Source organism: Macaca mulatta, chromosome 2 (assembly GCF_049350105.2).
Source record: "Macaca mulatta isolate MMU2019108-1 chromosome 2, T2T-MMU8v2.0, whole genome shotgun sequence".
In the NCBI taxonomy this organism is placed as follows: Eukaryota; Metazoa; Chordata; class Mammalia; order Primates; family Cercopithecidae; genus Macaca; species Macaca mulatta.
The window spans coordinates 79,840,589-79,865,105 of NC_133407.1; the positions used below are offsets into that span (position 1 = coordinate 79,840,589).

The 24,517-nt window shown below is 38.9% G+C and overlaps 1 long non-coding RNA gene across 1 annotated transcript in view; it reads left to right on the forward strand.

The window, feature by feature from the left end:
* The window catches only part of LOC144339046 (uncharacterized), a 106,042-nt gene that overhangs the window by 61,855 nt on the left and 19,670 nt on the right, over positions 1-24,517 (forward strand). The window contains exons 2-3 of the long non-coding RNA XR_013413627.1: positions 16,598-16,778; positions 20,083-20,161. This is a non-coding gene — a long non-coding RNA (uncharacterized LOC144339046). The remainder of the gene's footprint in view (positions 1-16,597; positions 16,779-20,082; positions 20,162-24,517) is intronic.

Consider the following 24,517-nt stretch of genomic DNA (forward strand, 5'->3'; position numbering starts at 1 on the left):
TGGATATTAGGAACAATATCACAGAAAATGTGTCTACCCAGTGCTATGTTGGGAGTAATATTATTTTCTCTCAACCTGGGTATTAGGAAAAAATATTACAGAAGAGGTGTACCCCCTGGTGATATTTTGAGTAATATCATTTTCTCCCCACCTGGATATTAGAAACAATATCACAGAGATTGTACAGTCCCTGGGATACTGGGAGTAATATCATCCTCTCAAACTTTAAATATTAAGAAAAATATTACAGAAGGGTGTACACTCCCTATGATATTGGGAGTAATGTCACCCTCTCCTTCACTGGAAACTAAGAACAATATCATTGAAGGGGTGTACACCCCCTGAAATTTTGGGAGTTATATCATCTTCTAAATATTAGAAACAATATTTTCTTCTTCTAAATATTAAAAGCAATATTACAGGGTCGTGTACATCTTCTGCAATATTGGGAGTAACAACATCCTCTTCTGCCCTGGACATTAGAAACCATATCACAGGGGCGGTGTAAACCCCTATGATATGGGGAGTAATATCATCCTCTCACCTTTGAATATTAAAAAGCGATATAACAGGGGGGTGTACATCCCCTGCAATATTGGGAGTAATATCATTCTCTACACCCCAGAATAGTTGGAACAATATCGAGGAGGAGTGTACACCCTCTGAAATATTGAGAGTAATATCATCCTCTTTTCCCTGAATATTAGGAAAAACATCACACAGGTGGTGTACACAACCTGCGATATTGGTAGTAATATTATCTTCTCTTCCCATAGATAATAGGAACAATATCATGGGGGTGTGGTGTACACCGCCTGCGATATTGAATGTAGTATCATCCTCTCCCTTGAAAGATATTAGGAACAGTATCATAGGGGAGGTGTACAACCCCTGCAGTATTGGGAGTAATACCATACTCTGCCTCCCTGGATATTAAGAACAATATCACAGAAAAGGTGTACGTTCACTGGGATATTGGGAGTAATGTCACCCTCTCACTCCCTGGAAATTAGGAACAATATCGCAGGGTGAATGTACACTCCCTGTGAGGTAGGGAGTAGTGTCATCCTCTCCCCACTTGGATAATAGAAAAAGTGTCACGGAGGGTGCACAACCCCTGCGATATTGAGAGTAATATCATCCTTTTTTCCCCTGGATATTAGAAAAAACATCACGGGGCGGGGGGAGTGTATACACCCACTGCGATATTGGGAGTGATATCCTCTCCCCCACTGGATATTAGGAACTGTACCAAAGGGTGGGGTGTATACCCTTTGCGATATTGGGAGTAATAACATCCTCTCCCACCCAGGGTGTTAGAAACAATACCACAGGAGAGGTGTACAGCCCTTGTGATATTAAGAGTAATATCATCCTCTCCTCCCATGGAGATTAGGAACAATATCACTGTGTGGGTGTACACCCCCTGTGAAATTGGGTGTAATATCATCCTCTCCCCACCTGGATATTAGGAACAATATCACAGGGGTGATGTACACCCCATGCGAATTTGGGAGTAACATCATTTTCTTTCCCCCAGGATATTAGGAACAATATCAAAGGGGGTGTGTACACTCCCTGATATATTGGGAGTAATGTTATATTTTCTCCCCTCTAAATATTAGAAATAATATCACAACGGGGGTGTCTACCCCCTGTGATATTGGGAGTAATATCATTTTTCCACCTGAATATTAGGAATAATATCACAGGAGGGCTCTTCATGCCCTATTATATTTTTAATAATATCATCCTCTCTCCACCTGGATATTAGATACTGTACCACAGGGTTGTATACCCCTGGGATCTTGGGAGTAGTATTTTTCTCTTTCCCCCTAAATATTAGGAACTATATCACAGTGGGAGTGAACACCTTCTGGGATATTGACAGTAATATCATCATTTTTTCCCCTGGAAATTAGGAACAATATCACAAGGAAGCTGGACACTCACTGTAATACTGAAAGTAATATTGTCCTCTCCTCTTGTAGATATTAGGGACAACATCACAGAAAGACTGTACATCAACTGTGATATTGGGAGTAATATCATCCTCTCACCCCCTGGGTATTTGAAACAATATCACAAGGCGGGTGTATATCCCCTGCGATATAGGGAGTAATATCATCCACGCCCCGCCTGGATATTAGGAACAATGTCACAGAAGGGGTGTACACCACCTGCGATATTGGGAGTAATGTCATCCTCTCCCCTTTGGATATTAGGAACAATATCATTGGGGAACGTACACCCCTTGTGATATCTTGAGTATTATTCTCTCTCCCCCTAGATATTAGGAACAATATTACAAGGGGGGTGTACAACCCTGGGGATATTAGGAGTAATATCATTTTTCCCCACCAGATATTAGGAAAAATATCAAAGAAAGAGTGTACACCCTCTGCAATATGGGGTGTAATGTCACACACTGTGATATTAGGAGGGTAATATCTTCCCAGAACATTACCAATAATATTCCAAGGTGTACACACATGATGTACATGCACTGTGATATTAGGAAACTATAACCTCCCCACGATATTTTGAATAATATCCCAGGTTGTACATACATGGTGTACATTCACTGTTATATTAGGAGAGTAATATCTCTCCATAATATTACAAATAACATCCCAGAGAGTACACACACAGTGTAAACCCACTATGATATTAGGAGAGTAATAACTCCCCAAGATATTACTAATAATATTCCAGGGTGTACAAACATGGTGAACACCTACTGTGATATTAGAAGAGAAATATCTTCCCAGGATATTACACATAATATCTCAGGATATACAAATAAGGTGTAAACACACTGTGATATTAGGAGAGTAATATCTCCCCAAAATATGACAAATAATATCCCAGGGTGTACACATATGGTGTATATATATGGCGCACACCCTTTGTGATATTAGGGGAGTAATATCTCTGCAGGTCATTATGAATAATATCCCAGGTTGCAAACAAATGTACACCCACCGTGGTATTAGGAAAGTAGTATCTCCTCAGGATATTTCGAACAATATCCAGGATGTATGCACATGGTGTACACCCAATGCAATATTAGAAGGATAATATCTACCCCGGATATTACGAATGATATCCCAGGGTGTACACACATGGTGCACACTTACTGTGATATTGGGAGACTAATATCTCCTCAGGATATTATGAATGATACCCCTGGGTTTACCCATATGGTGTACACTTACTGTGATATAAGGACAAATATCTCCCCAGGATATCATGAACAATATCCCAGGGTGTATATCCACTGAGGTATTAGGAGTAGTATCTCCCCAGGATATTATGAATATCTCAGAATTTACACCTACTGTGATATTAGAAGTAATATCTCCCTAAGATATTACAAATAATATCCCAGGGTGTACATTCACCATTATATCAGTAGTAATATCTCTGCAAGATATTACAAATAATATCCCAAGGTGTAAACCCACTGTAATATTAAGAGTAATGTCTCTCTAGAATATTACGAATAATAATCCAGGGTTGACAACCCACTATTATATTAGGAGTAACATCTGCCTAAGATACTACAAATAATATTTCAGGGTGTACACACAGTGTGTACACCCACTGTGATATTAGGAGTAACATCTCACTGGGATATTATGAATAATATGACAGGTGGTGTACACACATGGTGTACATCCCCTGTGGCATTAGGAGAAATGTCTTCCTAGCATATTATGAATATACACATGGTGTACAACCCCTGTGACATTAGGAGTAACATCTCTTTAGGATATTAGGAATAATATCACAGGTGGTGTACATACATGTTGTACATCCCAAGTTACATTAAGATTAACATCCCTCTAGGATATTATGAATAATATCACAGGGGTTGCACACACATCATGTACAAGCCCTGTGACATTAAGAGTAACATTGCCCTAAGATATTAGGAAAGATATTACCCCCTGTTTCATGGGAGTAACATCTACCAAAATATTAGGAATAATATCCCCCTAGCGTATTACAAATAACATCACAAGGGTTGTACACACATGATATAAAACCCCTGTGACATTAAAAGTAAAACCCCCACAGGTTATTGCAAATTATATCACAGGGGGTGTACACACATTTTATACACCCCAAGGTGTGTACACCCCAAGTTACATTAGGAGTAACATCCTCCTAGGATATTATGAATAATATCACAGTGTGTGGACACACATGATGTACACCCCTGTGACATTAGGAGTAACATCCCCTTAGGATATTACAAATAATATTGCAGAAGGTGTACACTCATGGTGCACACTTTCGGTGACATTAAAGGTAAAATCCCACTAGGATATTACAAATAATACCACAGGGGTTGTACACACATGGTGACATGTGACCATGTGTACACCCCATGTGACATCAAGAGTAACATCCCCCTAAGATATTAGGAATAATATCACAGGGTGGACACTCCCTGTGACATTAGTAGTAACATCCCCCTAGAATATTACAAATTATACCACAGAGGGTACAGCCCCATGACATTACGAGTAACATTCCCCTAGGATACTAATAATATCAAGTGTGTACACCCCCTGTGACATTCGGAGTAACATCCCCCTAAGGTATTATGAATGATATCACCATGTGTACACCCCCTGTTACATGAGGAGTAACATCTTTACAGGATATTACAGATAATATCACACGGTGTACACCCCCTGTGACATTAGGAGTTACATCCCGGTAGGATATTATGAATAATATCGCAAGGAGTACACCCCCTGTGACATTGGGAGTAATATCCCAGTAGGATACTCTGAATAATATAACAGGGTGTACACTTCTTGTGACATTAGGAGTAACATTCCCCTAGGATATTATGAGTAATACCACAGGGTGTACACCCTCTGTGACTTTAGGGGTAACATATGTCTAGGATATTATGAATAATATCAAAGAGTGTACACCCTTTGTGACATTAGGAGTAACATCCCCCTAGGATATTACAAATAATATAACAGGTGTACACCCGCTGTAACATTAGGAGTAACATCCTCCTAGGATATTACAAAAAATATCACAGGATGTACATCCACTGTGACATTAGGAGTTACATCCCCCCTAGGATATTATGAATAATATCACAGTGTGTACACCCACTGTGATATTAGGGGTAATATCTTCCTAGATTATTATAAATAATATCACAAGGTGTACACGCACTGTGTGATATTAGGAGTAATAGCTCCCTTGGATATTACAAATAATATCACAGGGTGTACACACATGGAGTAAACCCACTGTGATGTTAGAGGTAATATCTCCCTAAAATATTATGAAAAATATCACAGGGTGTACATCCACTGTGATATTAGAAGTAATAACTACCTAAAATATTACGAATACATTGGTACACCATGTGCACATCCACTTTGAAGTAATATCTCCTCAGGATATTACAAATAATATCACAGGGTGTACACCCCCTGTGACGTTAAAAGTAACAAAACAATATCACAGGGGTTGTACACCCCCTGCGATATTGGGAGTAATATCAACCTCTCTCAAAACAAAAAACAAACAAGCAAAAAACCCAAACCAAAATATTTATGGTAGGCTACTGTGTGCAATGCAGAATGTTGAACATAGCTATTAAGTTTCAGTGGTAGCAGGTGTGCATTTCAGATTACAAATTCAGGTGTACATGAAGGGAAGTGAATTTTCTTCATGAGAGAAAGTTAGCAGGTGGATCAAATTTTAAGGGTTTTCTTTCCACACTCCTCCCACTCCCGGCTTTTTTGTGATGATAGGACCTCATTCTGCTACCCAGGCTGAAGTTCAGTGGCACAATCACAGCTCACTGCAGCCTTGACCTCTTGGGCCCAAATGATCCTCGCACCTCAGCCTCTGAAGTAGCTGGGACGACAGATGCATACCACCACACTTAGTGATTTTTTTTTTCTTTCACTTTTTATGGTAGAGATGGGGTTTCCCTCTGTTGCTCAGGCTGGTCTTGAACTCCTGGTCTCAAGTGATCCGCCCATCTTGGCCTCCCAAAGTGTTGAGATTATAGGCATGAGCCACTGTGCCCATTCCTCTTTTCCCCATCTTGTCCTATTTTTCTTTCCCTTTGTCATCCAGAACAGCAGATAGCTTATTTTGCTTCATCCTTTCTGGGGAAAATTATGACATTTTCCAAAGGAGTCACAACAAACCTTCCTGACTTTGGTTTCCAAAATCCAAAGCCAAGTTTCAGAAATCCAAATGTTTAGAGGAGTCTGGCAGATAAAATAACAGGAGTGGTGAGCTGGAGGGGTCTGTGGCGAGTTGGAGGGCAGTGGCCTGGGTAAAAAAGGTGGGTATTACCCTGCCCCAGCTTTAGTTCTGTGAGATAGGAGCCCAGGGCACCCAAGCTTCCCTTTTTTTTTTTTTTTTTAAAGTAAATCTGGAAATCCAACTTTTTAATACAAAGAAGATCTGGTCCCAGTCTACTTAAAGGTAAGGAATTACAGAAAGAGACACTGTTCCCCAGACTGAAAAGGGATTTTCCAAGGTTTAGAAAGAAAGATAATTTTGTGGGATCCAGAGAAATAGAAATCTTTACCCACAGCCTTCTTCTGGCAGCCCTTCCATGGCCTGGAGAGGGGGAAACTGGCTTCATGGTGCTCTAGGGAGGAGGGATCCCAGGCAGTTTTCAGGGAGCTGCCAAAAATTTCAGGGAATCAGTAAAATGAGCTCTGATGTAGGTTTAAGAGAAGAAGAGAAACTATAAATATAAAGAATAAACTTAAAATGTTTAATGTGCTTGCATAAGATTATAATATATTGAGGCACCTATGGTGGAGTGGCTAAGCATAACGTGAGCTCAAATACTGAGTTTGTATTATGAATCCAAACTTATCTAAACCCTCAATGCATTAGTTTCTCATCTTTAAAATGGGAATGGTACTTAGTCGTACTAAGATTATCTTATAGTATTACGAGAATTAAAGTAAATAATACGTTGAACAAGCAGATTATATCATGAGATATAATCAGAAAGCATCTTTATTTTTATCTTCCACTGTCCTTTTAAAATTTATTCAGTAGGAAAGTACTTTCCCTGCTGCTAATTGGACATACAAGCTGACTGGTGAATTTTCTGCTACATATTGGATATTTAAAAGACTTTCAGATATTCAAGGTTGTAAACCCTACCTCAATTCTGAAAATAGTCTGCTCTCATGTAACAACAAAATCTCTGAATTTGATTTCAAGTGAGAAATTCTTCTCTATCTCATCTGAATCTTCTTCTAGTGGGAAAGGAGGGAAAGAAAAGTTCTCACTTCTTTGGTACTGTAGTAAGATGGCATCGTGATCACCGAGACTGGCGGGTGATGAAGATTCACTATACCCTTGTCATTTTTTTTCTTTTATTTTTTTTGAGTGTCCTTCGAAAGCCAGCACTGGGACTCTTCCAGTGATGCAAGCAATGTGTTGTCCTCCAGCAAGCCACTTCCTCCTCCATCCCTGTTTTAATTTCTTTTTTCTTCACAGCACACAGACTGTATTGCTTGCCGTCCTTTGACTTTCCCACACAGTCCCCTAGGGTGGTTTAAAATAGCGCCTTGTGATCATACAGTGAATGCTAAATAATTGTCATGACTATTACGATAGTTGGAAGTAACAGGATTGAGAAAATTGCACAAAAAGACATGAATCTAGTTCCAAAATTAGGTATCTTGTACTACAGATAATTAAATGATTTTTTAAAATAAAAATCTTAAAAGCAAAAGTTAGACCATTTGGTGCTTATTATATATACCTATTATAAGTGTTATGCATGAGTTCATCAAGTATGAATGGGGCAATATAGGATACACTAACTAAATATATATATGAGTTTTTACGAAAGGGCATGGAAGCCTTTCTAGAGAAGACAGCATTTGAATGAGGTCTTGGAGGCTGAGGAGTGTTTTCGCCATGATAAGACCAGATGGCAGGAAGCGGGAAGAATGGGAAAGCAGAGGCAAAGGAAATGTGTCTGGATTTGACGGCCATAAGTGATAGGGTGTTACAACAGGGTTCACTTATGGAGGATGATAAAAGCTAGTATTGCTGGAGAATTTGCTGAATACTTCATTTGAGCTACCTCATTTGTTTCTCTCAACTCTGTAAGGCAGGAACTATTATTCCTCTTTTATGCATAAGGAAATTGAGCATTAGAGAGGAGAAGGTAGTTGGCTGAGATCTCCAGCTGGTAAGCACAGGAGCTGTGATTGGACCTCTGGCTGTCTGGCCTGAGCAGCGCCATGCCTAACAACTACATTACATGAGCCTGTAGCTGTTAGGATTATAGAAGGGCATTTACAATATATATTGGATCATAAAGAAGGTTCAGGATGATCTTCTTAAGCAAACTTTTAATTATATATTGAGTTTTAGAAAAACTTAGCTTTTACTACTGTGACAATTTTTATAATTTCCTTCTTTCCTTGTTTTCTTCCTATCTCTCTTCCTTCGTATCAGGTATTTATTAATTCAGGAACTTTGTTAGTCCCAGGATATATAATAATGAACCAAAATATATGTAGTCTCTGTCTTCATAAGAATTACATTCTGGTGGGGGAGATAAATATTCAAATGATTTCTAAGAATAAAATCGCAAGTGTAATTTTTGCCCAAATGAGAGAAATTTGGAGCTATTAGAATTCAAGATCAGGGCCTTTGACTTAAAAAGGCAAGGGAGAATCAAGGATCTAGAACTGAGTTCTGAAAGATGAATAGGAGTTAACCAGATGCAGCGGGAAGACATGAGAGCCCAGGCTGCAGGAGTAGCATATGCAAAGATCCTGCAGTAGGAAGAAAGGGCTGCGAAGAAAGCCACAGTGATTAGAGCTGAGTGCACAGGGGCAAGGCAGGGTACAGACTAGAAAAATAGGGGCCTAATCATGCGGAGACTTGCAGTACATGTCAGAATCTGGCATTTATCCTGAGGGAGGGATGTTGTGACGGAAACATTTTAAGTAAGAGTGGCACCATGATCAGATTGCATTTTAAAACTACAGCCCTGACCATGCTATGGAGAGTAGGTTAGAAGTTGGAGAAGTGGACGGTGGTGGAGAAATCAAGAAGTGGTCAACCAGGTGACATAGCAGTTGCTTGAACCAGGTGGTGTCAGTGATGGGAGACGGGCAGATTCAAAAGTTATTTAAGGGGAGAAATCAACAAGACTTTGGAATTGACTAGATATGCGGCATGAGAAATGGCAATGCCGTGAAGAGACTTTATTTTTCTGGCTTGGAAACTGGACAGTTTGCCATCTTTGAAAAAGGAAAACTAGGAACAGTTTGTTTATTTGTTTGATTGTTTATTAGTTTTAGGGTTGGGCCGATGACAGGAAAGTACATGAATTTTGAGTTGAGGTACTTCTGAGTCCCCAAAGATTTTTAGCAATGGAGTTTTAGCTTTGACCCTTCAACTCAGTTCCTGCCAATACTCTAGCCCCCAATTTTTCAATTTCTGCCTCAATTATTTTCCACTTGGAAAACTGAGTCTTCACAGACTCTGATCAATTGCTGCTATCCAGAGTCATTTGCTGGAAATGACTTTTGGTCGCTAAGATTTGACCTTTCCCTCCTTTCCACGGATCCCAGAAGTCCAGCTGCCCAGGTAGACTTCAGTTGGCTCAGGTGCTTTAGGCTTGTGACCCTGACTCAGACAACAATGTGTAGCCCTCCTGATATATGAGGCCCATGCTGCTGCTCTGTCCTTGTTTGCGCTCTTGCTAGCTTGGCTTCAACACCACTTGCTCCCATACCCTCATCCCTCCATCTTGACTTCTGCCTCTCCTTCATCTCATTACTACTAATTCCCGGCATATCTTGTGACCAGCTCCACATTATTTGTGACACGTGAAGATTAATAATTTCTTCCTTCAGTCCTCTGGCTTTTTCTTCTGTCCTTCCTCAAAAGCATTTTATTAGATGCTTAAGTGAAGCTGCAAACCTGCAATTTATACACCAGATGGCACCAAAACATTATATTTTAAATATTAACGCGCATTTTTGGGGGGAGAATCCAAATCTTCCACTATTCTGAGACTATATAGCACAGCCTCAGGTGCAATTTCAACAAATTAAAATTCATACTCCAACTTCCCAGAATCTGTGGTGGTGTTGCTCTTTATTGGTGGTGTGGTGGGGGGGGGAGAGAGAGAGAGAGAGAGAGAGAGAGTGAGAAAGAAAGAAAGAGAGAGAGAGAGAGAAACCTTTCCTGGGAAAAGGTCTTAATGTTTTCCTCTTTAGAATCATGCTAAAGAGCCAAATGAAGGACATGAATATTCCCAGAGACTCAGTCATTTTCACTCAGTCATTTTCATGTTTGCTTCCCTGTTCTTTTCTCAGTGTTAAGGTTCTGTTACCGAACTTCATTTTGGCAAGAATAACAATACCGTTGCTGTCTTTTATCAAAATGATAATTAATATAAGTAAAAATGAATCTATGCATTCAGTGTCTTAGCTAAACAGAGAAGTAAAATTAACCATTCTTTCCCAATTTTAAAATGTAATTGTATTTTTCTTCCCTTTTAAAATCTAATTATTATTGATATAGCAAAATAACATGGATGAACATTTAAGTTTTTAAAACAAATGTATCTCCTTTGTACTATGTTTTAAGTATAGAATAGACAGTTTTTGTCCAATCACCACAATTAATAGTTGATGGTCCTGATGATACAGTTTAACAATCTTTGAGGGTTTTTAAAATTTTAGCAAAATTGTAACTACTTAAAAAATACCACCCACCTTATAAATTAATACTCTTTACTGGATGATTATGTATCCATTTGGCAAAATGTAATCAAAATTTTCTGTGAGGTAAATTGTATAAGGAGTTGTTCTTTCAATTTGGAGATCTGGTTAATGACTTATTGAGGGTAACAGAATATGGATAAACGGACAGTAGGTATTAACTTTTATTATCATTATTTTCTTCGGAGGGAGAAAAAATGATTTCTGAGTAAATGTGCAGCATCAAGTGAATTTTTAAAATGAAGCCATGTTAAAAATAATTTGATGCTATTACTTTTATGTATACAGTTTTATATTTTGTATGCATATATATTCGTAGTCTTTTGCCAGCAATTGTAACATATACATACACATACATACACTACAGAAATATGCCTTGTTTTGTAAAGATGTAAAGGTATGTGCATGGGGTGAGGGTGGGTGCTGTGTTTTTCCATTGCATGCAATAGAATGTGTCTTGCTGTAAGACTTGGATAAGCGTCTGGCTGCTTCTCTTCGCCTGGGGAGTCATATGAATGTCCACAGTTGCCAAAGTGCTTTGGGATCACTTAGGCTAAAAGATGCTATTTATTGTGAAGCTATCTCATTTCATTCCCAAGGGAATTTCATCATCTTGTATTTGTGAAAACTGTCAGTGTGTCTTTCTCAAAATGTAATTATCTGAAAGAAACAAACCAACACAGAGTGGACCTCTTGTCTTCAAAGTCATTTTATTAAGAGTAAATTAGACTGGAAAAATGATCGTCTAAAATGCGTTTCCAATAGATTGCTGTCTAAAATGCATTTTCAATAGATTGCTGTCAAGCTTGCTACCTGTCAGACAGAGAGGCCTGAAGTTTCATAGTGACATATGGATTAGCCCAGTCTTCCCTACAGGGTGAAAACAAAAGACAATTGGTGATGCATGGGGCAAACTCATCTTAAAACAGAGATATCAACAAAGGAATATGACAGCATGAAAAGACAGAGTGCAGTCTGCTGTCCACATTCGCAAAGAGATTCTGTCTGAATCCATAACTTCAATACACTAAGAGACAGAAAAAGAGAAAATACACATTAAGTGTAATTGTTCATCGGGTACTTCATTTTAGCAAATGCTGAATTTCATTCTGTAAATGGACAACAAGTGGGAACAATGGAGAGAATGAATGCTATTATAAAAAGTTATTAAGAAGAGCCATATGAAATTAGAATTATTTGATTTTAAAAAATCATTCATCATAAAGACTTGAATGTTCAATTTTCTCATCCACCAATCAATTTGAAAAGAGAGGCTTAAACTCACAAAAGAATCTCAAGAGCAAAACCTTTTCCAGGTTAGAGCTTTAAACTAAACTGGTGAGGTCATTTAGTTCAGAGTTTGTTTGGGGAAAAAGTACATATCAAAGTTGAAGAAAATCATACAGATCTGCTTAGGTGTGGGAAAATACAGTATGGATTTTTTTTTTAACATCCCATGTGAACAATTACATAGAACACTTGTCTGACCAGCAACTTTCAATTAAATAGAAATGAAAGTTACTCTAATAGCCATTTTAATCCATATATCCTAAGGGACTCAACAAACAAGTGTAATAACACAATGCAAAATTTAGTAAAGGAAAACGGTGCATTGAATTACAGAAACTACTGGCTTTCTGTGCTTGAGATTAGATGCCATAAAACCAAAGTAAGGTTGTTTTTTAGTTATGTAGTGCCCACTGGAGAACCATGCAGAGCTCAGTAGTAAAAATTCAGGAAAGGGCAACTTTGGCTTATTAAATATCCTGAAAGAATTTGCTAAGGGACAGGGGTCAGTGATGACTGCTGGGTTTTTTTGTTGTAGTTGTGGTTTCGTTTTTGTTTTTAACCATCGCCTGTATGAGGTTTCCTTTCCTGGAGACAGTGCTAACTCTACAAAAAGGATAGGCAGCTCCCTGTAGAGGGTCATTTAAGGAGAGCTGAAAGACCCATTGGGGTGCCATGGTGCCGAAAACTCCTGTGATTAGTCATGCCTTTAAGGCCTACCAGAAACATGTGTTAAGTTTTTATGGATATTTTATATAAAGTGGAAGTGAGACATATCTTTTAGTTAACATTTTAGTATAATTCATTATATATGTCCTAAAAGTTTGAAAAACATGGCAAATGAGCTTTGGGGGTGGTCTTATGCTATGCCAGAGGAAACAATATGAGACACTACCTCAGAGATCATGAGGGTTTAGAGAGGGCTGAGGATATTAGAATTCAGTAGAGCAGCCGCAAAAAAATAAGGGACGTCAAAGAAAGCATTTTTCAAATGTACAGTTTTGCCTTAAACAGAGTTCTACCTAGATAATTTAGGTCACCGATATATGCTTTAGCACCTCACAGGGTTAAATGTGCATAGAAAATTGCATATGACTAAAATAAACATGTATACTATACTTTTTTTTTTTTTTTTTTGAGACGGAATCTTTTGAGATGGAGTCTCACTCTTGTCACGCAGTCTGGAGTGCAGTGGTGCGATCTTGGCTCACTACAACCTTCATCTCCTGGGTTCAAGCAATTCTCCTACCTCAGCCTCCCTAGTAGCTGGGTTTACAGGAGCCTGCCATCACACCCAGCTAATTTTTGCATTTTTAGTAGAGATGGGGTTTCACTATGTTGGCCAGTCTGGTCTCGAACTCCTGACCTCAGGTGATCCTCCCACCTCAGTCTCCCAAAGTGCTGGGATTACAGGCATGAGCCGCCACACCCAGCCGTATACTATACTGTTACATCAGTTTTTAACACTTGTATTTTCATTTACTATCTGTTTGCTTTCTCTATTGATTATATCTCTTGCCAATTAATGTTTCGCTTTTCCAAGAGCCCATGGAAAGCAGCTTTGATTTCGCATTTTTGGAATATAAACTCACACCCCTGAAACCTCAGTGTATATTCTTCTAATATAATTATTGCTGATTTTGTTGGTATTAGATTTGTTCTTGTACGAGTGTGTTTGGTTACACTATGATCTCAGCATTAACACACTGTGTCTGATAAAAGTTTTTTCACCTACATAAAACAGATCATAGTTGGTTATCCAAATAAGGGATTATTTTGCTTTCATAGAAAATAACCCAGGGATCAGCCATCCAGGACTGTTACAGTGGCTCTTCATGCTATCAGAGTTTAGATGTGTCTCTTCCTGCTCCTCTGTTTTTAATATGTGACTTTCATCCACCCAGTCATCTCACAGATCCAAGATGCTTGACCTCTAGCCTTCCCTGAGTATCACAGATGGAAGAAGAAGAAAGCAACAGGGAGAAACGATGATACTTATCAGGAAAGACAAAACTCTCCCAGATAGCCAAGTTGTCTTCTGCTTACATTTTGTTACCCAGAACTGAGCCTAATGCCCACCACTACCTTGAGGGTCCTGGGAAAATATAGGGTTTTTTTGGTTGAAAAACCGATGTTCTGTTTGTATGGAAGAAGGAGAGACTATAAATATCTGTGAAGGAACTGACAGATTCTACCCCACACTGATAGCTCAAAGAGCACACATAGAATGGAATGGGAAAATACATTCTTAAATGATCCAATATTTAACTGCTTGGGATATAAAAAATATCTATATTGGAGGGAAATGTAGACCAATAGAAGGATGATTGAAAATTTATTTGGGGATGTGAAGAATTTAGTGTTTAACCCAAGTGCACTAAAATAGTTTTTTTTTTTTTTTAATTTTAAAAAGACTTAAGGTTGACTTGGGTGGAATGAAGGAAGAGCGGCATGAAAGAATACTAAAGTGAAAGAATAGAAAAAGACAATCATGGCTTATTTCTTCATTATGTTTGAAAACAAAAGATGAGCAGGTGAATTTTACCTGTCTGCAGCACACACAGAGCTGTAATTATTAAGAATAATGGCAGACAGAAGTGGCTAGTTGGGTCTTCTTGACACTTTGCTAACTGTGTGACTTGGCCAAGTTACTTAACTTCTATCCCCAAGTCTCTTTTATCAAGACAATAACTAATCCAAACTCATTATCTTGCAGGATTACATGATACAATGCCGAACGCATAGCAATCAGAATACATTAAGTGTCAGTGGCAGCAGCATCAATATAATCACTAATATTATGGTTATGAAACCAGAAGTTATGTTGTTGATCCTGGTCCAAACCTCACAGCTGTTCTGTGTGATCTTGGACAAGTCATTTAATCCTATACTATATCCAGTTTTTTTTTTCTTCAGTAAAATGAATGTAAAATACCAATCTTATGGGCTGGTTATAATGAGCAAATAACAGAGTTTGGAAAAATTCTTTAAATAGGGAAGTTTTACATCCAAATGTGAAATGTTATTAGTGTTACCTTACCATCTGTACTTCCCCCCCACTTTTCTATTTACCACTTTTTTTCTTCCCCACTTCCTACCGACTCCATCAGATGAAACTGGCAAAAGATGTGGTAGATAATACTTGAGATCTTTCTAAAAATTACATTTGATAAGTATGAATGGTATTCCTTCAATGTGCAGCCACTAGAACTCAAATATTTATCTGCAAGAAACTGAACCATGATCTAAAATCTTTCTTGTGATTTTTAGCTCAGACGGAAAAATTGTGTTTTCAAGCTGTGTATGTCAAAGACCAACATACTCTTCTGACATGCTACATGTTCTAAGTTCTTCCTTTCAACTTTGGAAGGTATTAAAATTGCCTGCCTTTGTAATAAACAATTCCTGTTAAAAACTGTCTCTGTTTGGAAAGTCTCTGGGGGTAATATGCAGATTATCTGTCTCTGATGGTGGGAGTTGTCACTGATCTCCATTACTCTCAGGTCTTGGGGCAATTCCATATGCCTCAGGCCTTGGGGCAATTCCATATGCCCTTGGCCTTAAATGCACCACAGTCCCCACCTGCACTGTCAGCTTTAGTCACTTGAAGTGGTCTCCAGTAAGTACTTAAGAATAGCTTCAGTAGGGTATTCCTAATTTTTAGAGCTTAGGTAGATTCCAACACATATCTTTTATGCCTCCCACATAATTTTCTATTTGTGCAATACACTGAATTTCTATTCCAGTTTTCCATAATTTTACTTAAGGGACACTTAGTACTTGATAACAGCTCTTTCCAAATTGATGCATCAGACTTTTGCTTTTTTGCCATTAATTCTAAACCTTTAAAATGAAGCTGAGTAATGGCTGGCATTTTTCTTTTTTATGTGTTAAAAATGAAAGTTCTTTATATTGGGCTTCAGCTCTTCTTCAGTGTATTCCTTTTTTCTATTCTTCCTTTTTGTTCCTCTTGTATAAAATATACTAATGTCACCCAGAATGTCAGCTGGTACTTAGGTCAAGCTCATGAGCACCATCAACTTTATGTGGTCTCTATGGTTTGAATCAAGTTCTCAAGAATACAGGAGTAGGGAATTCTGTTGACTGGATGCCAAGGAAGTGGTTTACAATTAGAAAATTCGCCAGAAGTTTATTCATAAATAAGAAGGACAATATATTAACTTTGTGATACAAAATATTTTTTATCATGACCACAGTATTCATGACTACTTAGCAGGCCTACCGGCAACGTTTGTGGGGCCTGAGGCAAGAGTGCGAATCAAGAAACCATTGACAAACCATTTAAGTGTTTACAAATTATAAATTAATTTATTACTGTTTAAAACATGTTCTATCTTCCTATTTTGACAAACATAGCTTCATTATGATCTAGAAGGCCAGTTAGAATTACAATTCTCAGCTTTCCTTGTGAGGAGGAGCCAGCCTCATTGCCCCTGGCCTCCATGCCTGTGCTCTTTAGCTAGCTGCCCATCTCTATTTATAACTGGTTGTTTCCTTTTATTTCCCAGGACTCTCACATTCATGCTGTGAACAGGCTATATAAGCACAAGTTCAATCTATATGAAGAGCGAACAGCCACCCGCTGGCCAGTCCTCTGCCTGCCTTTGGGAGGTGGGACCCAAGGAAGAGCTGGTACAGATGTTTGACTCAAACTTGGAGCCATTGGAGCAGGGACCTGTAGAATCCCAGGTACCCAGCTCACGATGCTAGAAGGAGGTCAATCCTACACCCATGGATGTGTTCAGAGGAGGGCCAGAGTGGGGCACTAAAGCACAGGGCCCAGGGGAAGGGCTTCTTGCCAGGTTCTAAGAATGGATTGAATATCAAAGTGTCTGGGATGTTAAACTGTCATTGGTAGATAGCTTGGGGAGTAAGAGAAGATATTAAATGGGAAATAAAAAGTCTTTAGGGATATTTTCAAGGCACGAAAAGGCCTGATAGACTTTTCAACTCCACAAATAAATCAGCTCTCTAAAGAACAAAAATATGCATGCTTGTTTGTTTCATTCTCTCTGTCTCTTCCTATCCTCTCGCTTCCTCTCTACCTCCACTCCACCTAGAGGGCTTTATATATAGATGGTCAAATACTTGTTTCCGAAAAGGGTGCAAAATTGATTCAGTTAAGGTAACACATTTTAAGTCTGTAATCTTGACATTCATTTGAGTTACCTTATCTGGCTCTGGAGCTGTTCTCTCAACCTCTTAGTCACCCATTCTTAGAAATTTCTTGGACTTATATACCTATTGCTGATTTCATCTATTGGGTGAGCTTTCTTAACCACTACCAGAAGTCATTAAGAAATATTTCACTACTTACCAAGAAGCTCTTAATACAAATGAATCCTCAATGTTATTAAATAAACACTTAGTTTAAAGTCCTCACTGGTATTATTAAATAAACATTTTAAGTTCATCACAAGAATAGTCTACAGCAATGGTTCCCAAACTGTAGCAAGCATCAAAGTCATCTAGATGACTTGTGAAACCCAGATTTCTGACCCCATTCCTTATCTTCTGGTTCAGTACATCTGAGTGGGAGTTGAGGGGGCATGAATTTGCATCTCTATCAAATTTCCAGGTGATATTGGTGCTGCTAGTCAGATGGAACACCTTTGAGAACCATGCTTTTCATGTATGCTGTCACTTCTCCTCCTCTAGTTCACTCTTCTGTTTAGCATAATCTATCTTGGAACTTAATTATCCACTGACTTTGCTTTGATCGGAATCACCAATCTTCTCCTAACAGACAACTCTAATGAACGCTTCTCATGTTCAGTAAATGCTTAGAAGGTTTCTAATGCATTTGATGTGATTAATTACTATTTCCATACTGCATTTTCTTTCAGTTCTATGTCTTAACAACTTTTGCATCTTCTGCTTCCCTGGATGCTATGCTTTCCTTGTTGCACTCTCCACTTGGAAGTCTTCTACTCATTCATCTTTCTAAACTGGTGCCCAGTATCACCTACTCAAAGACACAATGTCTTTTCTTGTCCTAGAAACATAAATGACCCTTTCTTTTTCTTTCTAATTTGACTCTATTTATGCTTATATCATTCCTTCTGTAACATCTGTAATGGGATATGTTTATCAGTCTCCTCCCTCAGGGAGAATCTTGACAAGTTTTTGTTTTGTTCTCCCAAATATTGATACACAGTAGATGTGAGGACCTCCTAGGTACCAGTGGCCACTCTCATTCTTTTGGGTGTAACAAAAGCATGTCCATGTGAGGTACATACAAAGGATGAAGCCAAGTCTGTGGGTCAGGACAGATGTCAACTTCTGTGTGGTCAATGATAAAATGCTGGCTACTAATAAAGGAAAACTCTCTGCAGATGCAATTGCCAGTAGGAGAAACTGTTTGCATTATCTTGGGAGCATGTAGTCTGAAGATGAAAATTCAGCTCCCATTCAGTTCCCAGATGCTTAAACAAGGTCATGGTTGCCCTTTCCTGAAAATATTTTTCATTTTGCCTGGCTTTAACAGGTTTGGCCCTCTCTTTTCTTTCTCACTAAACTCTCTGCTCTCATTCTTTCCCCTTTCATCTCTCCTCTCTGCTTCAGTAAAAGAGAATCTTTCAAGCAAATGTTTTATCCATTATAGAAGTTCAGTATGTCCTCAAGGCTTAAATCTTTGGAAGTGAAGTCAGAAAAAAGGCAGACTGTTTTTTTATTTCTTTGCTTTCACCCAATTACATTGCCCTCCTGGGTAATATACTCAGTGTGGAGCAGGTGCTTCTCTGTAGGGTGAAGTTGGGAAGTAGACTATGTGCAAAAGGAAAATATGTTGGTGAGTATGTAAAAACAGCCTAGGATTCAATCCACCATCCTGCTAAAGAACTTGACTATAACCACTCTGTGGCCAGGAATTCTGTGCTATTCATCTGCATAGCTACCTTGCCTGTCACCCATTGTTCCTACCATGTTTACTAAGAGATCAGGAGTTAACATCACTTTACAAAAAATAATAGCCTGTTGCTACCATCTTTAGGAGAATTTCAGAGAGTATACAGTTAATGCCTAACATTAATTTGCCCTTGGGGCTTTAATTCAGCAGGTATGAAAAGAGCCTCTTGAATAATCATTCCCTCCCTCCTCCAAAGGCCTATTTCTCCAAAAAATCCAGGGTCAGGAGCAGCAGCAGGAATGCCAGCAGCAGCCACATATGTGCGAGTCAAGCTTCTCTCCATCTGCTTCTTCCTTAGGGAAAATCTAATGCTAAAATGACTTTCTAAGGGGAGGAAGCACAGCTGCTGTCACCACCATCCTTGTAAAGTCTCAGAAAAAAAAAAAAAACACACACACACCCCAAAAACTCCTTCTCTTCCCCTAAGCTCTGGTTGGTTTTGGACAAATCTTGAATGACAGTGATGATTCACTTTGCCGCTGGGATGCCAGCTCCAACAGCACCTCCTTTGTGGCTCTGGCCCCCATCCCATTTGTCTTCTGGCCCTGGGAACCAGAGAGACAGGACTATTTCTATTTCAGGCATCTGTGTTTCTGATCAAGCTGGTGTTTTAGGCCAATTTAAGTGTGAGTAAGAAGTACTTCACATTTCTCTGAAGTCGTGCTATCACTTGGGCAATGGGCAGAGAAGCAGGTGCTGGTGCTGAAATGCTTGAATCAGAGGGCAGAGAATTCTGGAAGGGAATGCCATCCCTATCTTTGAAAGTCCTGGTGTAATTCAGGGATCTTAGGTGGAGGAAGACTTTAGACAATTTGGTAAATCTTCATATTTCTCACTCTAAAAATAAAATGATATCTAGATAAAATCACTTTTTATTTCTCTAGCCTTGAAAATATGATTATAGGTTATCTGAATAATCTGTTTTTTTTTCACTTTAGTTTACTCATCTATATGGAGGCCTTAATATTCCAGAGAAGGTCCAACTTTAAAATTTTTAATTTTATATCAATAACTATTTTCTTCTTCTGTTTCTTTCATGTAATTTTATTTCTCTCAAAAATTAATTATAGTTTACTTGGTTTTAAGGTAGAGCCTGGACACCTGTCATTATTTCAGTCCTGCCCAGGTGATTCTCTTGTACAGCCATGGCTGAGATCCACTGATTGTAAGTCCACCTCACCTGAACATATTATTCGATGAGTCTGAGATTTACTAACAACTTACAGATATAATCTGTTGATGGATATCTTGCTTCATATTGTAATAGTATACAGTTGGCATTTTTAATTTAACTTTATAATTTACTTCAGTACAAAGATACATTGAAATTGGAATATATGGCTAAATGGATTGTTTCCTTGTAACTGCATAACACTATGCTATCTTACATTTGTATGGTTCTTTACATCTTAGCAACAGCTTTTATGTAATTTCATTTGATTCCAAAACAATTTCACCTAGTCATTGTGCTGGTATTTGTAATGAACTAGGGTCACTATTTCTGGAATGTTTCATGAGGAATATTAATAATCAAGTGGCTTCTATCTCTGCACCCAGTCCACCCTATGGTCCCAGAAAAAGGTCAGAGTCAGGATTGTAAAATAGGAACGGAATCTGAAAAACATGAAGAAGTATAAATCCTGCCCATTCTACCCTCTGTGAGTGGGAGGAAGAAAGAGTTAAGACGTGAAGGGAGGTAATTGATCAGACAGGTGTGTGTGCTTTCCTTTCTCTGGGTTGAAAACCCAGGAGGGCATCTGGTAGAGTGGTAGTCATTGAGGGGAAATCTGAAAACAGAGCTTCACACTGGCATCCAGTTGGAATGTAGGGATAGAGTAAACATGGGAGCAGGACATGTACAGAAGGATGCAGATGTTCTCTAGGCTCCTACAAAGAAAGCAGAAGTTAGCTCAGCTGAGAGCCATTAGGATTGCTCTGAGGCTACAGGGTGGAGAATGTGGGCAACACTCGGAGGGCTCTGCAAGTCAGCAAGAGCCAAAGAAGGGCAAGTCATCGGTGGAGGGCAACTCCAAGTCCGTTGTTGTTCTCCTTTAAACTCATGGAGACTCTTCCAGACTCTTGGACTACCTAACTGCCTCCTCCTTATCAAATTTTACCAAATTTATGTCTTGTCTATCTGGTCACTGGTCTAGATTAAGTGACAGATGGAAGATTTGATATGGCTGATTTTAACTGAGAGGAGTGAAATAGAAAGGCCATGTCATCGGACAAGCCTAGTCTGGTTCCAACACTTTCTACTTTGGTCTCTTTAAACAAGTCACTTAATATCTCTCAGCTGAGAATTCTGTCAGCATTTGACACTTACATCTAGCTCTTACAGATGATGTGAAAATTAACCACATAACTCTGCTTGTCACTTTTGGTCTTTTGGGGTCATTGCAGCAGCTCCAATGCCTAAAGCAGGGTCTAGTTTATAGTAAGCACAAAATATGCAATTGTTGAATCAATCAAATGAATGTTTTAGCTAGAAAACTTTTAGTAACAAGTGGTAGAAATCCCAACTCAAATTTCCTTCAAAATGAAGAAATATGTTGGATAACAAAATTGAGAAAGTCTAAATGTTTGACAGTGGTCAAATATGGTTGAATTGGTGACTCTACTTCTTTGGGATTCTCTATATTTTGCCTTCCTTCCTGAGCTGACTTCTTCCTCATTCGAGTACTGACATGGCTACAAGAGCTTTAGGGCTTAAAATGCACAAAGAAAATTCAGAGGAAAAAAGGTCATTTGGGGTGGCCTTCTTTTTGAAATGAGAAAATGTCTTTCCCAGAACTCCCATGAAACCTATCTTCATGGGTCATTTGACCAAATTGTAACACATGCCCGTTAGTGAGCCAAGTCTGAGACCTAAGTAATATCTTTCACTAGGTGGTCCATGGTTGGGCTCCCAAGCCAGTCACTTACAAGGACAATGGGATTACCCTTAGAACAGTCTCTGAAGCTAGCAGTGGGGGGCACTCTGCCTGAAGGCCATGTTTTACGTATGGGATGGGAGTGGTGGATACTTGAACCCAAATTAGGGTGCTTTTTGGAAGGAGAAAATGGATGCTGGGATGGAGCAGGATGCAATCAACCTCTGCTTACCACAATATGGAAGTACCAGTCACTATATTTGATATGTCATGGACTCTTAATTAATACTCCATTTCTCTTATAAATAGGACTTGTGTAAAGACTTAAAGAAAGTGATCGAGTTTTTAAGTGGTGGACAGTAAACAGTTTAGTGGGATTGGGGAAGAATGGAGAGTTTATCAGTCAGTGTCCCTACAGCAAATATATAGCGTATTCAAATGAGGGAACTGGAAAGAATTTTAATAAAGGACTCTTTACAAAAAAAAGGGAACTAATCAGAAACAGAGAAGCACTGCCATGGTAGCAATGAGAGGCATGTTACTAACCCTGTCTAAGGTGCCAAGGGGGGCACTTAGTAGTAAACCTGGAACCTGGAAGGAGTTGCTGTCAGTTGTTTTCAATGGTGGGGTGGCAGGTAGGAGGAGATTGTACTCCTTGGTATTGTAAGGTATTGTAAGGGGGCATGAAATGGCTTTTAACTAAATAGTTTGGGAAATGCTGCATTAAATAACATGAAAAAGAAATAGTCAGAGAATTTGATTTGTCTGGAAACATTTTGGATTGCCCTGACTGAGTGGATCTTATTGGCACCTGGTGTGGAGAGGCCAGGAATGCTGCTAAACAGATGCATACAATGAACAGCTATCCGGCTCAAGATGTCAATAGTGTGAAGGCCTAGAAACCTTGTACCAGAGAAAGTATCGTGAAAACAGAGGGCTACTGAGAGTGTGGACTTTTTATATAACCCTAGGCAACCTGAGGCAAAGAGAAAGTTGTGGCATGAGATATTGGACCTCCCTCCCTCCTGCCTGCCCATATCCCAGTGGGCCTCACTGGGCAACCCCAACCTAACCCCAACCAACCTAACTGTCTAACCCCACTGGGAAGCTAGACAGCAAGGAATTCCACTGATACAGACTATGAATCTCAACCTCATAGATCCAGAGTAGGGTAGATAAGAGTAGTGGACCTGGAGGGGCAAATGAAAAACATCCAGAGCAGGGGATGAGTTGGGATGTGGATCAAAGCCATCAAATATGGATAACTTTATATGGTCCAAGCTTCTACTGGAATTGGAAGGTGAGCAGGTAAGATAGAGGTCCAATAAAAGGGAAAGTTTAAGTGCTTGATTCTGAGCTCTGTTTATATTTATAATTTTTTTGAAGAGTTTTGAGACCATCAGCTAAATGAGTATTTCCCAAAGTAGGTTCTGTGGAATGCTACTCTCTCATGTATTTATAAGTATTGTAAGGGGGCATGAAATGGCTTTTATCTACATAGTTTGGGAAATGCTGCATTAAATAACATGAAAAAGAAATAGAGAATTTGATATCTTCATATTCATGTAAATTTCCTGGAGAGGGATAGATTTTAAACTTGTTCTCCCAGACCTGTGGACTCAGTGACAAAACTGTACATCAGTTTTCTCATAAACTAGTGTTCTAAGTGGTAGGCATTGGGAAATTCAGGCATATATCTTGCTGAAAAAATGTATTTTGCTCAATTGCATCTGAGAAAGGAACAGAGAAAGGCATCAGGATAAAGACATGAAGTAGCATACAAATATTTATTTCAATAACCACATGGGATGTCAAAGATACTCGATGAATCGTAAGCTCTTTTCTTTAGCTCAGCAATTGTTTAACTGATCTTGGCGGCCTTTGAAAATCTAACAGATTAGCCCAGCCACTAGATAAACTCTGAGGAGCTTTCTAGTTCTGATATGTGATGAACTATCCTATGGAGGGGTACCTATTCAAGTAGACCTCTGCTCTATTTGCCTCCAGATTTTCATTATTGTGACACTGTGGGTTTTTTCTTCCCTCCTTCTACTATGTGTTTTGGATGGAGCTGTCTCTACCCCTGGTTCCAGAGTGGGACAGGCTTATGCCTGTAACCCCAGTTCTTTGGGAAGTTGAAGTGGGAGGATTGCTTGAAGCAAGGAATTCCAGACCAGCCTGGGCAGCAAAGCAAGACTTCATCTCTGAAAATAAATAAATAAATAAATAAATAAAATAAAAAATAAAAATAAATAAAAAAAATTAGCTGGGCATGGTGGCACACATCTGTAGTCCTAATTACTTGAGAAGCTGAGGCAGGAGGATTCCTTGAGTCCAGGAGTTTGAGGCTGCAGCGAGCTATAATTGTGCCTCTGCACTCCAAGCTGAGCGACAGAGTAAGACCCTGTCTAAAAAAATATCTATCAGATCAGGTTGGAGAACTAGCCTACTATGGAGGTGCATTATTTGACTTTTCTCTTCTTTAGTTTTGGATAAGGATTGATAATTTACATTCATTGAATTAATAAAACACAAATTCAATCCTAACTTTTCTTCCATTTTTATAGAGGCCTTGTTTTTGTAGTACCAGGTGCATGCGTCAGGTGATCCATTAGATCTGTCCTATATCACAGCCAAATTTTTTGGAT